The sequence below is a fragment of the Pelodiscus sinensis genome, chromosome 1 (genome assembly GCF_049634645.1).
Source record: "Pelodiscus sinensis isolate JC-2024 chromosome 1, ASM4963464v1, whole genome shotgun sequence".
NCBI lineage: Eukaryota > Metazoa > Chordata > Testudines > Trionychidae > Pelodiscus > Pelodiscus sinensis.
The window spans coordinates 75,963,619-75,982,536 of record NC_134711.1 but is presented as its reverse complement, the minus strand read 5'-3'; the positions used below and the strand labels follow the sequence as shown (position 1 = coordinate 75,982,536).

General features: G+C 39.8%; 1 long non-coding RNA gene across 3 annotated transcripts in view; it reads right to left on the bottom strand.

The window, feature by feature from the left end:
- Positions 1 to 18,918, bottom strand: part of LOC142829994 (uncharacterized) — a 173,932-nt gene that overhangs the window by 94,492 nt on the left and 60,522 nt on the right. For 2 of the 3 annotated variants that reach the window (XR_012904996.1, XR_012904997.1), the window contains exon 3: positions 504 to 8,275. The exons of the other annotated variant lie outside the window; for it this stretch is intronic. This is a non-coding gene — a long non-coding RNA (uncharacterized LOC142829994). Of the gene's footprint in view, positions 1 to 503; positions 8,276 to 18,918 lie in introns of those variants that run through there. 3 annotated transcript variants of the gene reach the window in all.

The following is an 18,918-nucleotide window of genomic DNA, read 5'->3' as shown; positions in this document are numbered from 1 at the left end:
GCAAGGAAATAACTGGTGAAGAATATTTTTACTGTAAATCTTACACTGCCCACTTAATCATAATCTAAATAGGTACAAAAATATGTCATCAAAATACATCTTACATCTTTTCAATGAACTGTAGTGGATATAATAAAGGGCAATAAAACTGGAAAAGTGCCTAACTTAAGCAAACATTGTCAACATAAATGTAGTTGCTCCATACATTTTTGGGTTAAGAAGAGTCAGCTGATACTTCAAGTAGTTTTTTGGTGACTTTTTTTTACATTGACACACAAGTTACTGCAAGTTTGTTGTTAAGGTCACAAAGTATCTGTCTAGGTTGGAAGCATGTTTTCATATATCGTGAAACAAAATACAGGACTATGTAGCACTTTAAAGACTAACAAGATGGTTTATTAGATGATAAGCTTTCATCTAATGAGAAAGCTCATCATCTAATAAACCATCTTGTTAGTCTTTAAAGTGCTACATAGTCCTGTATTTTGTTTCAGCTACACCAGACTAACACCGCTACATTTCTATCACTATTCATATATCATATTATTTCAAGTTTCCCATTTCCTGACACATAAACATTCATGCATAAAATGAAAAGAATATTTTTGTCAAGGCAACTCTATTTGTTTGCCTTGGGAGGAGGCTTTTTTGTGTTTTATGTAGACTGGAGCAGTGAAGATGGGATTGCAACCATGGTAAAACCACATATTTTTTGTGACTGCATACAGATGTAATTTGATGCATTTTAACCTATTCAACAGTAGATTATTTAACCCTTTAATGTGATTACTTACTTGTGCTTCATATGGGTGTGTGAATGTGGGTGAGATCCATCTATAAGAAAGCACTTTGTCTAAATCCCTTCACTGTTATTTTCCTAGAGAAACAATCTCAGAATAGTAGCTGAAAATGTATTATAAAATAAATCCATTTCAGCCTAGAAGACTGATGTGGGTTGGAAAGAGATTAGCAGCTTTGAAAGAACTGATAAATCAGATACATTAACACTCTGATGGTGGAAGTTGATGCATGGGCCTCCCACACAAAACATGCCAAGTTAGCATGCAACAAAGGGGGGAAGAATTGTTTGCAAAGGTTATCCAAACTATTCAATATGCTGGAAATACAAGTGAATATACATGCACAATGGTATGTTACAGTATGTGGTAAAATGTTTCAGTACAATGAAAACTGGAAAATTAAACCAAATGGATAATCATGGAAGATTATTGAAGTGTATTGCAAGACTTATTTGTCTTCAATATTTTAAAAGGGATTGTTGATATACATGATGTTGCACTGAGGATGTGTGTTAGTAATGAGACCCGTGGCAGATAGAGGGGGTGGGAATAATTCCCTATTCATTTTAATTAGTATAGTCAAACTCTTTCATATAGCCAGTTTATACTAAATACAAACATGAACATTGGTGCATACTTTAAAAAATGAATTATTCACTCAGTGAAAAATATTTTAGACTTGTGATGAAGTACCTGCAGAGAGAAGACTTTCATTTCACAAAAGGACTGCAGGAAAAGATGGATGGGGTGGTGGGTATGAGGAAGAAAATAAAATCAGCTTACAAGAAAGCTGCAAAGAGGAGAGGCAGCTTGCTAAGATGGCGGTGGATCTGCTTTCTGTATTGCCATGTGGAATTGCTATAGGAGCCAATTGCTTGCCAGGTGTGGAAGAACATGTATGGTCCCACACTGGGTCCCTTTCTAATTGTGGCACAGCTACTTGTATGTGATTTGTATGCTGAACATTCCTTACCCATGGAGGGTAAAGGGGCACAGTTCTTGTGTTGCCTGGAGAGAGAAGGATGAGCTCATCAGGGAGCAAACATTAGCAACAGTAGAAAGATGATAGGGAGTCCCCTCCTGTGGATTCTAATGCAGGAGTGGGGAGCCTAAGGCCCGGAGGCCAGATGCAGCCCCTGGCTTGCCTGGATCAAGCCCCCGAAGCCTAGGACTCCCCTTCATATTGAGGAGGCTGCGCTGGTGCTTCAGTTCTTCCATCAACCCCCCTGTGGGGCTGGAGCACAAAATGTCTACTAGCCTGGGCCCCTCTAAGCTCTGGTGTGCAAGGGAAATGTGGGGAGTGTCTTTTTTTTTTTTTTTTTTTTTTGCTCCTCACTTATGTGTGACCCTCCAACTGATTTTTCTGGGGGTCAGTGGCCCCTGACTATAAAAGGTTCCCCACCCCTGCTGTAATGGGGGCGTACTCCAAGTAAAAGCACTTGGTAGATGCTTCTGAGAATGCAGCTGCCTGTAGTGATGGGTTGATGTACTTCACAGAAGTATCGAGTTATCTCTGACTGAGCAGGAGAAACTGCCCAGAGTTGAGTGGATTTCACTGCCATACATGAGAGTGTGATGCACGTGGGTGAGTACTGGCCTGCCTGCTGGGCCATTTGAGACTGATTACATTTCTTCTCCTGCTGCTGGAAACTGGTCACTCTGTTCATTGCCTCATGTAGTTGCACCAGTGGCTCAGCAGCTGAAGCTTATCTGGAGCAAAAAGGTAATAAAAATACAAGGCACAGCTAAAGCAGGGCTGCTGTGACAGTGTTTAAAACTTTGTTTTTATTTTTCTTTAAACACTCATTCTTAAAAAGTGCTAGGCAAAAAGCTAAAAGTGCTCACCAATAAAATCCTAAATATCTAGTTAAATCTATGGCTGATGAATTGTTTCTGTTTTTAAATATATATTCAGTTTATTGATGGACGAGCCAATTTTGATTTCCGCATCAGGAAGGGAACTGCTATATTAATTTTCATAGTAAAAACCATACCAAGAACATTTAAAATGAGCCGAACTGTTTTTTGTATTTAAAATCAGGGTATATGGCATGATTTTTCCCTGTCAGATTTGTTTTTAAGGACAGTTCCCTATAAAGTTAAACTTCGTAGTATAAGACATCTGCTTGCTGGAGATTTTTTCTTTAGTCAGTTTGCTGTCATGTAAAGTGAAAGTATGTATAAAAAAGACTATAATTATTATTATTTATTTTTTTACTCCTTTAGCCTTACTCTCTCAAATGGTGAGGATTCAATTTCCCACAACAAATTTCCTCAGGATTAGTATGTGGTGTGTGTACCATAATTAAGTTTACTCGCAGCCCATAGATGTATTTATAATTTGCATAGTTTTCCAGACAGGGCTCAGCTCATGATAACCAATATAGATAATATGTGAATTCAAATTCTCTGAAATCCATAATGTATAGATTTCTTTCATTGACTCCTTTTAAAAATAGAGTGTGAGTTCCTATGTCATGAAAAACGAAATTAAAGTGTAGCTGATTTATATTTATGGTGGAGGAGCAAGCAAGAGACATAGCCTCCTCTCTGGCACACACATATACCTTGGCTTCTCCTGACGAGAGCTGGTTGTCATGACTTGGCAGCCTTCCATCATAACAGCGTGGTAGCCAGGTCAAATTTGAGGGCCATTATGACCGGGTGCACAGGGACAAAATGCCCTCAAATTTGTCATAGTCAGACACATAATCTGGGCCTCTACTTAGCAAAATACTGGTCATATCTCTGATCTAGCTATGGTTTTCACTCTGGTCATTCCTGGATTATGAATGCCTATAGGGACGGGGAACCTTTTTGGGCCGGGAGTTGCACACAACTGAGAAGGAAACAAAAAAAACAAAGCCAAAACTAAAAAAACCCAAACTCTCACTGAAGTCTCCCCCAACTGAGAAAGACACTCCCTACATTCACCTTGCACAGAGCCAGGGGGATCCATGTGCTCCAGCCTTGCAATGGAGTGGTGGAGGGGCTGTAGGTGCCATATCCAGGCAAGCTAGAGGCCACATCCAGCCCCCTGAACCTAGATTCTCCACTCCTGGCATAAAATCTTTATACAACCCTCTGTCTCAGCTATCCTACAGCCCCTTGGCTAGGGAGCTTACCTGAGAGGTAAAGATCCCAGTTTAAATCCCTTAAGGTGACTTAAACCTGGGGTTTCTGGTAAGCAAGGTAAGTGACCTGCCCTCTGGGCAAAATGTTATGAGGAAATCAGTCTTGACTTTGTCCTAGTTTTTTTGAAAAACAATATAGGTGTCTAATGTAAAGAGAATTTGCAGCTGCAAATGCCAAGCCCAGGGAGGTACCTCCCTGCAGCCTGGACTTGGGTGCCTTTCTCTGGAAGAGTAAGATTTTTCACACACCTCTTGCTTTAGCATCATCCATCAACTAGTTTATGTGAAACAAGGCCTGGTATTCTGATATTTCTGAATCGCATTCTGAGGCTCCTCTCTTTCCCCATTCATTGTTTAGGGAACTTTAAGGTGCCAAACTCAGACTTTGTGAATACCATTGATTTTTCTAGTCATATCAAAGTTAGGTATGGTGACTTTCAGTGCCATCAGCCTGAGTTCCTGTGTGCTTATGGGTTCTTTGGACACCTTCAGCTATACCTCTTCATAACTTCTTATAAATCAGAGATAAGAGAAATTATTGCAAGATGTCCTTTCTGAGTAGCAAATTCTGCAGAGATACATTTTAGAATGTCTGCTATATGTAAAACACACCACAAAAACACTATTTGAAAAGATGGATGGAAATACAAATAGTTTTGATGTGTGATGTATCTGTATGCTTTATAATGCATCATTCTTCAGTCTTATCCCTCAGCTTGCGGGGGTGGGGGGAGAAAGAAGATTCATCTTTTTTCTGTATGCTTTGTCCTGTCACTTCTTAACATCTTAGCAGGAGATTTCCTCCTGATAACATCTTATTCTCAGGGTAATCTTGAACTTATATTAAATGTGACTTGAACAAATAACAACATATGAGTTTTTCAGTGTGATATACAGTACAAAACCCACTCACAACTATTTCATAGCTCTGCTGACATTTGTGCTTCTGGAACAAAATATAAGGTTTGGACATGCTGGGTTGTGCTATGAATTGTACAGTGTTGCTGAATGATGCTTGGTAATATGGTTTACTACTTCCCTCTTCTTAATATGCTATGTCTTTAGTTAACCATTTATTTGTATTTCAGAAGTGCTCTGAAGTTCCAAATAGAGTCATAATGAATTTATGGAATTGGTACAACTTGTTTGTTTTTTATTTCTATTAGCCTTCTAATCAGGATCATTTGAATACACATGTATAAAAGGAAACAAATATGCAGCTAAAACACTGACAGCTGGAAGGTTGAAGGCTCTTTCAACTGTTGGTGGAGTGCGGGGTGGGGAGAAGGCAGACCTGAGGGTTTCTGGCTGTTGCACACTGCAGACAGCTGGGTACCCCTGTTGTGTAGCCTCAGGGTATGTCTAGACTGCAGAGTTTTTTTCAGAAAAGCAGCAATTTTTCCAAAAAAAAGCTTCACTTACATCCACACTGCTATCACGTTCTTTCAGAAAAAAATCGAAAGAACAGAGGGGTTTTTCCAACATTGGTAAACCTCTTTCTACGAGGAAGAAGCCCTTTTCTGAAAGAGGTCTTTTGGAAAAAGGCTTGTGTGGATGGAGAAGAGGGAGTTCTTTCGAAAGAAGAGGAAAGAGGAAAAAGCACGGGTGCCCTGGTGGCCACTCCTTCCATAGTAATCACAGCTTAAATGTGAGATACCACCCACACTGAATGGACGCTATCTTTTGAAAAAGCAGATCACCTTTTCGATGTGCTTTGGCAGTGTGGACACTCTCTTTTGGGAGAATTTTTTTCCAGAAAATCTCTTCTGGAAAAGCTTCTTCTGAAAGAAGCCTGCAGTCTAGACGTAGCCCCAGTCTCCTCTCTGCATTCTTGGGCACCCAATGGGCCTGGGACAGTGATGGTAAGAGGGTGCTGCTCATGCAGCCCCTCCCTCTCCTCTTTGTGCCTTCCCTGGTCCTGTCATTATTTGAATGCAGAGACCGGGGGTATCCTTGATCATGTGGTGCACAAAGATGCACTGTCACCCTATGGATAGACACCCTAACCGATGGGTGCTCCATGCTTCAGGCTATTTCCCTAGGCATGGGCTCCAGCTACGGAACAACTGGAGCCCCTTGCCACTCCCTCCAGTTCTCCCTGCCCCTCTCCCTCTCACCAGTACCTTTGGTGGGGACCCTCTGTCCTCTTACTCCATTCCCCTTTCCACTCACCATCACCCTTGTGGAAATCTTCCATGCCTCTTGCCTCAGTCCTCCTCCCTTCCCAGTACATGGGCAGAGGAACAGTAGTCATGGGAGAGAGGAAGTGAGCATCAATGCTAGCTGCTTTGTGCATGATCAGTTTTCCTATATAGGTACAGGAGGAGGATGCAGAGGTTAGCAGTGAAGGTGTGAAGTGATTGGGGTGCAGATGGGAGAGCAGGGCTATCTGCATGTGTATTGCCTGTCACCAGTCCCCTCTCTGTTTCCCCACTGGCCCAAGCCGGGTATCAGTGTCACTCTCCCTACAAAAATGAGCTGGTAGCAGTTGTGTGGCAGTAGGTGGAGGAGCTGAACTGGGCCAGGAGGGACAGGAGTGTGTCCATGAGTCAGGTTTGCTCACCTGGCCTCAGTCTCTGTATGCCCAGGCTGTGAGGAACCAGCTCCAGCCAGAAGCCAAAGGGCTCTGCTAGAGGGAGGTCAAGCAGACATTTTCTTCCTGTAATCTTCCCATCCCTCTTCAGACTCAATGTAAATGGGGCTTCTGTTATTTTTTATGACAACACTCTTAATTTCTTTGGAGACAGGTTGTGACATTCCCTCCTGCATGAGAGCATTCTGTTTTTTCCCTTTGTTTGAGTCATAGGCTGTAAAGCGTAATATTCATGTATTCATAATTTCTTATGGTATGCTAATACTTACGCTTCACAATTATACTAATTATCAGTGTGCCATAGAATTTTATAAAAGACCTTGCTCACTACAATTTTATAATACAGTAATATTGTATAAAATAATTTGATTCAAAGGCTTAGCATTTGACATTCAGTCCTCCTTTTTATTGTGCTTTGCAATGTATTCTTTGGAAAGTAAAATCCAGACCAAACTTCTCTCTCCTGCTGGGATTAGACACCATGCTGTCTTCCCCACCACGTATTTGCTTAATAGCTTTATTTACATACTATGTAAAAATGGACCTTCATTATCTTTGTCTGAAGACATGAATGGTCAGAGGAACAAATGCAAATTCCTTTGTCTGAGGAAGACCTGTTTACCAATTCTCCCTGACAAGCATGATGATATATCTTTGGTTATATATCCAGTATATATCAATAATGCTTAATATATACAATGTGCATACATCATTCAAGAATAACTCACTGATCAGTAGTAATTTTCCTCCAGTAAAACCTCACAAGCTGTACTTTGTAAAAAGGTTATTACAATAGTGTGCAGGGTGTGAAGGCAGGGTGCTTACAGTCACAGTGGCTGCTTACATGCAGTTTGTAAAGCAGATTTGTGTGGAGTGCACTCAGGCTGGAAACAAATGTTAAGGAGTGCACAGAAGGTGATGATTAGATGAAGATTATTTGCCACATTGGCAGGTGTGTAGGCAGTGCCAATGAGATTTTAGCATACCGAACGTGCACTTTGTGACAGTTCGACAGGTATTAAGTTTGTAATGGAATTCCCCTTTTTCCAGGGTCACTCTTTTCATGTGCATGTTTTCATGAGCCAAGATAGAAGCAGGCATTCATCTTCTCTCAAAATAATAGTGGGCACAGACACAGTTTACAGAGCACTATCTTTCTAAGGAATCAAATCCCTTCTTCCCCCTCCACTTATAATCCCAATTTCCTCAAGATGCTTTTATTATGAATCTTTCAAGTGTTCCGTACGTTGTTATTCATGACTCTGCCTCTGTGAGTTACTAAACCTTGAAGAATGAATGAATAGTAAACAGTTTGGGTTCACATATTCACTTACCCCCTTTGGTTGGTAAAGTATTGGGAAGTGGATGCCAGTGATGGCCTCCATGCTGTTTAGAAACCTTACCCTCTGAAATCCAGATGTTTCTGAAACTTTTCTCCTGGCACTTACTTATTGGTAGCTTAGTGTTAATTGCATTACAAAAATGCATGCCCCCAATAGTGGATTTTGAATCCCTGAAGTGGTTTGCAGCAGATGATAGCTGTCTGTTGCCAGCTTCCACAGGAACATAGCCATTGGTTCCGTAGCAGTATGATTTGCTTGAATTGAGTGTGCTCATGCTGAAGGTTTTGTGCAAGTTTCTCCCATAGCTTCAAGAAGGTCTGTTTCCCCATTCAAAAGTTTTGAAGCCATTGCTGGTCATTCCAGGTTTCCAAAATCATGTAATTCTACAACACTGTGCTGGTTCTCCTGCACCAGAAACAATGGTCAGGCTTCAGGACATGTTTTAGCATTGAAAAACCATCAGAGGGGTAGCTGAGTTAATTGTAACAAGACAAACTTAAAAAACAACAAATAGTCTAACATCACCTTAAAGACTAACAAAACATGTAGATGGTATCATGAGCTTTTGTGGGCATAACCCATTTCTTCAGATGACAGGAGTGTTAGAAATCCAGACCGAAGAATAAATAAGGGACGAAAACTCATGATACCATCTACATGTTTTGTTAGTCGTTAAGGTGCTACTAAACTATTTGTTGTTTTTTAGCATTACAGGCATTCACCATATCTGTTCCATGGAAGCCAAATGAATTGTCATTAGCCCCCAAGCACAACCATATCTGTGTGAGAAATTCCTGTTCAAATTCCATCTACTAACGTATCAGTCAAATTTTCTGTTTCACATTTGTCCGGTAATAAGGATCAGGAGCCAAACTAGATAGTATAGGAATGGAATAGACCTTGAGAAGTCATCTGTTCCAGTCTTCCGCTTTCATGTCAGGACTCAGTATTATCTAGACCAATCCTGACAGGTATCTGTCTAATCTGCTCTTTAAAATCTCCAATGATGGAGATACCGCAACATCCCTAGGTGATTTATTCCAGTGGTTAGCCACCCTGACAATTAGGAAGTTTTTCCTAATGTCCAACCAAATCACTATTGCTGCAGTTTAAATCCATTGCTTCTTGTCCTATAATCAGAGATTAAGAAAACAACCTTTTATGCATTTAAAAACGGGTATAATATCTCCCATCAATCTTCTCTTCTCCAAACTAAACAACAGCATTTTTTTCAATTTTTCCGAATTGGTCATGTTTTCTAGATCTTTAATAATTTTTGCTCTCCTGGAGACATTGTCCAATATTTCCATATCTTTTCTGAAATGTGACATCCAGAATTGACACATTACTACAGTTGAGGCCTAATCACTGTGCAGTAGGGCAGGAAAATTACTTCTTGTATTGTACTTACCATCCAAAAATGGATTGTTTTTTGCAACGTTAGTGTTCATTTCTATTTAACCTGTGATCCACTATGACCACCCAGATCCCTTTCTTCTGTACTCCTCCCTAGGCAATCATATCCCCTTTTGTATTCGTGCAGCTCATTGTTCCTGCCTAAGTGGAATATTTTTTGCATTTGTCCTTATTTAATTTCATCCTATTTACTTCAGATGGTTTCTCCAGTTTGTCTAGATCATTTTGATTTTTAATGATATTCTTCAACCACTTGTAAATGCAACCTATCCCAACTCAGTGTTGTCTACAAACATGATATATTTGCTCTCTATCATCTTATCTAAATCACTGATGAAGATATTAAACAAAACCAGACCTAGAACTGATCCTTGTGGGACCCTACTCAATATGTCCTTCCAACTTGACTGTGGTCTTTGGGAATGGTATTCCAACCACTTGTGCACTTATCTGGGTTGTATTTCCCTATTTGTTTCAGAGAAGGTCATTCCAGACAGTATCTAAAGCCTTACTAAAGTCAAGATATAATACATCTTCCACTTCCTATCTGCAAGGTTTGTTACCATGTCAAAAAAAAAGCTATTAGGTAGTTATGACATATTTTACTTGATTACTTTCTATGTGCTTTCAAACCGATTTCTTAATTATTTGCTCCATTATCTTTCTAATTATTTTAGTTATACTGACTGGTCTGTAATTCTCCAGGTTGTCCTTAATTTTCTTTTTATAGATGGGCACTATATTTGCCCTTTTCTAGTCCTCTAGAATCTCTCTTGTCTTCTATGACCTTTCAAAGATAATTGCTAATTGTTCAGGCATCTCCTCATTCCACTCCTTAAGTATTCTAAGATGTATTTCATCAGGCCATGGTGACATGGACTGAAAGTAAAAAATCCATTACACTAGACATACTACAATAACTTGTCAATTGTGAAAGTAATTTTGAACTTGTTCTTTACCTGTTTAGTCTCTGATCCTACTTCATTTTCTCTGGCATTCATAATGTTAGATGTACACTTGCTAGCAACCATTTTGAAACAGGAGTCATTCAGCACTTCTGCGATTTCCACATGTTACAGTCTGTTACTGGTTTTCCTTCACTCATTGAAGGCTGTCCTTATCTTTGGTTTTCCTCTTGCTTCTATTGTAAATGTAGTATGTGTTCTTGTTACCACTTTATGTCTCTAGCTAATTTAGTCTCAATTTGTGCCTTGGTCTTTATAATTTTGTCTCTACATTTTTATGTTTTTATATCAGAGGGGTAGCCGTGTTAGTCTGAATCTGCAAAAGCATCTGATGAAGTGGGTCTTTGCCCACGAAAGCTTATGCTTCTACACTTCAGTTAGTCTATAGGTGCCACAGGACTCCTCGTCGCTTATGTTTTTATAATCATTCATTGTAATTTGACCTAGATTTCACTTTTTGTACGTCTCTTTCTTTTAGTTTCAGAACATTGAAGATATCCTATTTAGGCCAGGGTGGTCTTTTGCTAAGCTTATCTTTCCTGTGCCATGTGATAGTTTGCACTTAGTGAAATCTTTTTGAAAAACTGCTAACTCTCTTGTTCTGGTTTTACCCTTCAACTTGATTCCTATGGGATCTCACCTACCAGCTCACTGAATTTTCTGAAGTCTGCCTTCTGGAAATCCATTATCTTTATTGTGAACCTTTCCCTCCTACCATTCCTTAGAATCATGCACTTTGCCCTTTCATGACCGCTTTCATGAATTACTCTATCTTCCACTATCAAATGCACAGCTAGTTGCTCCCTATTTGTCAAAATCAACTCTAGAACACTCTCCTCTAATAGCTTTCTCAGCCTTCTCAAATTCCATTGCTCTGAGTCTTCCACCCACTTTGTCAGTGGGCAGAAACTGCCATTAGCAGATATGTGAAGGCACTGGACAGTATGGGTTGAACCTCTCTAGTCCAACACCCTCAGGACCTGACCAGCCAACAGGAGAGTTTGCTGGACCATGGGAGGTCAATATTGTCTAGCAACTTTACCAACGCATCCATGCTTTTTGACCTCTTAGAAAGCAGTTAGGGCTAAATTAGAACTAAATAGGAGCACAGAACAATGAAAGCCAGGACCATTCACTGTAAACAAACTTATGGGACTGTGGGAAACTTAGCCACACCTCTGATAAATGGGCATCCAGCTAATTAAAATCATGCTGGACCATGGATGTTGCTGGATAAGAGATTGCTGGACTAGAGATGTTCAGCTTGTACTAGCACACGTCAAAGAGTTCTTAGCAAGTGTCCCTGTGATCCACATAATCCTGGGTCACAGCATCTGAAATAGTCATATTAATATGGAACAACAGTGGCAATTTGGATGAAGGTATATGCCTGCAAAAGCATTACAGCTGTGTCCAGCACAGCATACTGTGGACATCTGTGAGGGTATGGAGAATATACGTAAGCAGTACATGGTGACATAACCAAGTATGTGCACCAGTGTACACATAGCCTTCTTGCTCTTATAGATTGCACATATTTATAGGTTCAGGGCTGAGGTCTTACTTTGTTTGGTGCTAAGGATCCAAGACTCTGTGTTAAGTCACTTGGAGGTGTGAGTGCTGATACCTCAGAAAATCAGGACATTAGAAACTAGAGGTGGAATTTTCAAAAGTGTCTAAGTGCCTGCCAAAATAATCATCCTATATCAGAGGAACTAGAAGATTAATCTTACCAGTGTCGTGCATAGTGATACATCTTAAACATTGGCTATTTGCACAATGAACATTGACATTATTACTTATGTTATGACACTTTCTATCAAACTTTGGCATTAACCTAAATTTTGAAGAATTCAATTGCAATTTTATTTCCAATCACAAAGACACTGCAATCAGAGTCTGTGACCATCTGTCACAAAGTTTGTTTTTTTTTTAAACCAGACTTGGAGTATATGGCAAAATGCCCATCAGACGTTTTCTTGGACTGGCATCTCTTAAGGTTAAAAAGTGCAAAATGTCCTGATTTCCATCTGTCACTTCAATTTTTGTCAGCTAGGAGAAAAACACTGCCAACCTTTATAGTAAAGCATTTTAAAAGGAAGATAACTGAAGATAACTATTGGCATAATGATGATCATTAAGACTGAGAGCAGGAACACGGAATGAAAAAATAACCTGGATCAAACAGGTATCATTAGGAAATACATTGCTGGTTAACATAGCCTAAATGTAGGCAATTTTTGATCAGGCACAGATATAACAAGAGCTACACTATCATTTGTTAACTAAAAAGTTTTTCTTTCTGATAGAAATGTATAGACTGATAGTGTGCGTTTTGACCTGTAGCATGAAAGAGAGCAATAGTAAAAATTAATTTCATGCCAGTAAATGCTCTTAAAACTAGACTTCGCTGCAGTCACATTAGCTTAGATAATAGGAGAATTTTTCTTCATTGAAAATGCTCCCTGTCGCTTAAGAAGAACTCACTGAGGCAGCCTGCCATCTAGCTTTTTCACAGCAAAACAGGCTTGCAGACTGCAGATGAGAGACTCAGGAGCAGAGACAATTTTAACTTAGCCAGCCCTAATTTATCTCAAGCTTTTTCAATTCATCTTCACTGCTCTGTGCTCACTGGAACACCAGATTGTCATCCCTTGGGAACAGAATGCAACCAGGGATTCTAGAGAGCTGTCACATCACAAGAAATATTTAAATTGTGCTGATTTTCTTCTGGAGTACTGAGCAGAGGGAATGAAACTCTCCATCAAGTCATAGCTTTGCGGGCAATAGATCAGAGGATATTGCCAGTTTTCTAATGGATTATTGTTATCGGGCAGGTTCTTCCTGAAGGTATGCAGTTGCTCTCAATCCATTACCCATGCTGTTTATCAGGTAATGATATAATGAACTAGTGATCCAAAGATATTAGAAAAAATGTTAACTAAGTAATCTGTAGCAATGGAATGATAGCACTTTATTGCAGCATGTTTACAGGTAAAATACTCTGATCCACTTACTCTAGTACCTACTGCTAAGTGCTCTATCAGCTGGGGGTTAGGGGAGACCCTCACTGTGCCGCAGATCACATTATCATAAGTTTGTATTAATGGCCTGGGGGGGAGTTGCTTTTGTAAAACAATGAATAGTGAAGGGCAAAATCATACTTCTGAATCACAGTCAACCATTTACATCCCTGAGAATTGACAATATTGTATTTTGCAGAAGAGAATGTTTTTACAAGGATGGAGAGGGCGGAGAGGAGAACTTTCCTTGAAGTAGCATAATTTATTATTGGAGTTTGACATATCTTTTTTGGCCATGACATTACATGCTCTTATATGAGGGATTACGATATTTAATTCTGAAAACGCTTTAGTGTGAAATGTGTGATAGAAGCATGTTGCTGCATTTGTATTCCAGACTTGAGGAGCATCTTGATAAAACATCAGGATTACAGAACACAAACAGGAATATTAAAAATAAAATAAATCTATAGAGAAGAATTTCTTAGCTTTAAAATTTAATGTTTTCTAAACATGAATTGCAGCAAGCTCTCCTAAGCTCAAAAGATGACCTGCATATATGTTAATGTGATTTTTGATGAAGTGTGAGCCAAAATAAAAAGATCTCACTAAATTGCAGAGCAGTCAAAAAATTTCAAACTGTTCCAAGCGCGGGAGTAATGGAGCAATGGAAATTAAAATGCCACATTCAAGCTAACCTCATGATATTGCTCCTGAGGTGACACTCTCTGCTTCAGCATGTGTATCAGCTCTGAGACTTTGGCGTCTGCAGAAATAGGGGCAATACATGGACTAGCCCTCCAGAGATCTTTATGGTTAACCTGTTCACTGCTGGTCCCTTCACTTGCTGCACTGCCATTCAAATGTCATGTTAGGCCATACTTTGGGTGTTTGGCAGCACAGTGGACAACTTCAGCTATATGCATGCTTACAAGTGACAGAGTCTAGTCTTGTTGTTTAAAGCAGTACTAGAAGGGACTGGGACATGTCAGTGATGGGTGAATGGAATAGACATAGTATGGGATGTTCAGCACTCCAAGTGTTAAAAACAAATGAGACTGACATGAGAGGTGGAAATATTAACTCAAAAGCATTTCCACTTTAAATCCCTTGAGATAGTAATAGAGAAGAGATCAAGGGAGATCATGAACTCTGCTTCCCTATACAGTACTTTTTCTCTTGAGTCTCAGGCCAGGTCTACTCTAGGGGGCAATGACGAACTAAGGTACGTAACTCCAGCTATGTGAATAGTGTAGCTGGAGTCTACCTTAGATCAAGTTACTGCAGTGTCTCCTCTGTGGGGGATCGACAAGAGAAACTCTCCCATCAACTTTCTTTACTCTTCTCCATCCAGTGGAGTACCAAAGTTGATGGGAGTGCGGTAAATCAGTGGTTGATTTAGTAGGTCTTTATTAGACCTGCTAAATTGACCTCTGGGAGATCGATCCCCACAGCACTAATCTCTTGATAAGTGTAGACAAGGCCTCTGACTGAAAGAAAAAAATGTCCTGCCAAAATGAATTCTAAAAGATGATTTACTTTCCTATTGACAAGGCAGAGAGGCTTTAAATTCAGTGACACTCCGCCTGATGCTCGTGAGCCACAAGCAGCTCTTTAATGCATCTCCTGAGATTATTTTCAGCACTTGAGATTAAAACACTGGGGCTGTGTCTGCATTGGCACCCCTTTCTGGAAAAGGGATGCTAATGAGACCAGTCAGAATTGCAAATTCCGCGGGGGATTTAAATATCCCTCGCGGCATTTGCATTCACATGGCTGCCGCTTTTTTCCAGCTCGGGGTTTTGCCGGAGAATAGAGCCAGTCTAGACGCGATTTTCCGGAAAATAAGCCCTTTTCCGGAAGATCCCTTATTCCTGCTTTCAAGTGTGCCAGGCTAGTTTTCCCCAATCTCTCAAACTTCTTCCTTAAATTTACAGAGGATTCTTAAATTGCCATCGCTCTTGGGAGTTTCAGAGTTTTAAAATGCCATGGCTTATGAATATCAGAGGATCAGGTGTGAGAGTATGCATTTTAATATTATAAACTTCTCTTAAGAAAAGCCGAGGACATGTTCAAAATAGGATCTTATTTTTTCCACCTTGGGGTACATTTGTGTGTTTGCTTCCAACAGTTAAAGTCACATAATGCAAGTTTATTAAATGTAATCACCTACAACATTTGGCCTGGGCAAAGATCTAACCATATAATGATGTTCCTGAATTTTACATTCTTTAAAGTAAGAAGTTAGAGAAGAGATTAAAGTGGCAATGGAACGTTAAATGGTCAGAATTCATTGAAGGCTATTACATTAGCACTATGACTTCACTTTCACATAATTTTTCTTTCTTCTGCCTACCTAGCTATTTAGCAATGACCTTGCCTCTCCTCACCTTTCAGAGAAAAAATGTGCATTCAGCTATCATCTATGCATCTGGAACTTTCTGTCACTTTATGGAACAGTGAGGTTATTTCACAAAACCCGACTTTCTGAAAGAGCTAAGCACTTACCTATAGAAATGCAGGGTAGGTTACCCTTTAACAAGCCCAAGTTGGATTCTTTAATACCTAGTCAGGGTTTCAAATCTTAGTCACAGAAGATATACCTGATTGGATGGCATATTTAACTGAAATTTGAAGGAAGGATAAAAGCTGACTTAAGGTGCAATAAAATTATATAAGCATATGGGTAGCTTTGTATTTCAGATAGAAAAAATAAACAAAACCATTTTTATCTATTTTCTGTTTTAATATATAGCTCATAATATGCATTCAACAGGGAGTAGCAATTAAGAGTCAAGAGCAATTAAGAGGAAGAAGTCAGACTGCTTCATGTAAAATATAGCATATTACCATACAAATTCTTCTTGACCATGCACTACATTAAATGATATTCTTATGAAGTCATAGAAGTTAAATTCCATTGTAGTTAAGAAAGATTGAGCATCCTGATTACTGCTAGGTGGGATGTCAGATAACATGCTAGCCAAGACCATTGGCCTTTCCATTTAATATATCTGGAGGCAGAGTCTAGGTATTGCATGATTGGAGCATATTACTTAGAACAAGGGCTGGTGGGAGATATAAATGACAGCCTGAGATTAGGGAGATCAAGATTCATAAGGAATACATAAGATGCTCTAAACAGAGACTCTCCTTAGCACCCAGACAGAAGGCCTAGATAGTGCAAGTCCACAGGGACCAGGAGCCAAGTAAGAGGGCTCAAGTGTAAAGTGCAACTCAGTCAGAAGAAAGCCTCAGCACAGACAAGACTAATCCCCTACAGCAAGAGTTATGAGCAAACTAGAAAAGCTGGGTGAGACTTCCTGCATTTGCTCTTAGCAGCATAACAGCAGCCAGAGGGATCCCCACCTGTGCTGTAGGTAAGAACTTGCTGTAGATTTTGAATATAATACACTAAAAACCTTGTTGTATCTGATATTTTAGCCCTCATGTTGCCTTGCTGCTTAATTCTTTAAACGAAATTTGAGCTTAATGATGGTGTTAAAATGAATTATTCAGGCAGGCACCAGACTAGCATTCAGTCGCACATTTGATCTGATCACAAATCCTCCTCTTGTTCCATTCCTGGGACTCAGCTAAGCAGAGTGTTCTAGTGAGACTGACTTTATGTTGTGGAGAAACATCTGCTATAGACTTTGTATTCACAAAGAGATGTGGGCATGGTGATGCTGAACAGCACCACATTTAACTTGTAGGCACCTAAACAATCCCTGGGATTCACAAAGGTTAGTGTGGCATCTCAGCTCTGTACAATGTATGGGCAGAAATGCACCTTGGAATGGGAGTCACAGAAGCCAGCACACTAAACTTCTTTGTTTCGTTCTTCACCAAGAAGTCTGGAGGTGTGCCTAACGTAGTGAATACAAGTAGAGAGAGGGTAAGTTTAGAAGATAGGATACACAAAGAACAAGTTAAAAATCACTTAGGAAAGTTAGATGTCAGCAAGTCACCAGGTCCTGATGAAATGCATCCCAGGATACTCAAGGAGCTGATAGAAGAGGTATCTGTGCCTTTAGCTATGATTTTTGAAAAATCATGGCAGACAGGGGAGATTCCAGAAGACTGGAAAAGGGCAAATATTGTGCCCATCTATAAAAAGGGGAATAAGAACAACCCAGGAAACTACAGACCGGTCAGTTTAACATCTGTCCCAGGGAAGATAATGGAGCAGATAATTAAGGAAATCATATGCAAACACTTGGAAGGTAATAAAGTGATAGGGAATAGCCAGCATGGGTTTGTGAAGAACAAGTCATGCAAACTAATCTGATAGCTTTCTTTGATAGGATAACGAGCCTTGTGGATAAGGGAGAAGCGGTGGATGTCATATACCTAGACTTTAGTAAGGCATTTGATACGGTCTCGCATGATATTCTTATTGATAAACTAGGCAAATATAACTTAGATAGGGCCACGATAAGGTGGGTGCATAATTGGCTGGATAACCGTAGTCAGAGAGTTGTTGTTAACGGTGCTAAATCCTGCTGGAAAGAGATAACAAGTGGAGTTCCGCAAGGGTCTGTTTTGGGACCCGTACTGTTCAATATCTTCATCAATGATGTAGATATTGGGATAGAGAGTACACTTATTAAGTTTGCAGATGATACCAAACTGGGTGGGGTTGCAACTTCTTTGGAGGATAGAGACATAATTCAAAATGACCTTAGCAAGTTAGAGAAATGGTCAGAGGTAAACAGGATGAAGTTTAATAAAGAGAAATGCAAAGTGCTCCACTTAGGAAGGAACAATAAGTTCCATACATACAAGATGGGAAGCTACTCTCTAGGAAGGAGCATGGCGGAAAGGGATCTAGGGGTCATAGTGGACCACAAGTTGAATATGAGTCAACAGTATGATGCTGCTGCAAAAAAAGCAAATATGATTCTAGGTTGTATCAACAGGTGTGTCTAGTTCTGGGCGCCACATTTCAAGAAAGATGTGGAGAAATTGGAAAGGGTACAGAGAAGAGCGACAAGAATGATTAAAGGTCTAGAGAACATGACCTATGAAGCCAGGCTTCATGAACTGGGCTTGTTTAGTTTGGATAAAAGAAGATTAAGGGGGGACATGATAGCGGTTTTCAAATACCTAAAAGGGTGTCACAAGGAAGAAGGAGAAAATTTGTTCCTCTTGGTTTCTGAGGACAGGACAAGGAGTAATGGGCTTAAAGTGCAGCAAGGGAGGTTTAGATTGGACATTAGGAAAAAATTCCTGTCAGGGTGGTCAAATATTGGAATAAATTGCCAAGGGAGGTGGTGGAATCTCCCTCTCTGGAGATATTTAAGAACAGGTTAGATAGACATCTGTCAGGGATGGTGTAGACGGAGCTTGGTCCTGCCTTGAGGGCGGGGGGCTGGACTCAATGACCTCTCGAGGTCCCTTCCAGTCCTATGATTCTATGATTCTATGTTTAAATTGAGAAACTGAAATATCATGTATGCTGGTATCTGGCTGTATTGATTTTCATAAGGTCGATATAAAATTTATTAGAATATTTACTTCATTATAAATGTAGGGATTTTTACTTTTAATGCTGAGTGGGAAGAAACTAGATTTTGAAGTCTTAGAATTTCCCTTGGGATGAAGATTCATTCTCTTCAGCCTGTTTTAATATTTGATTCAT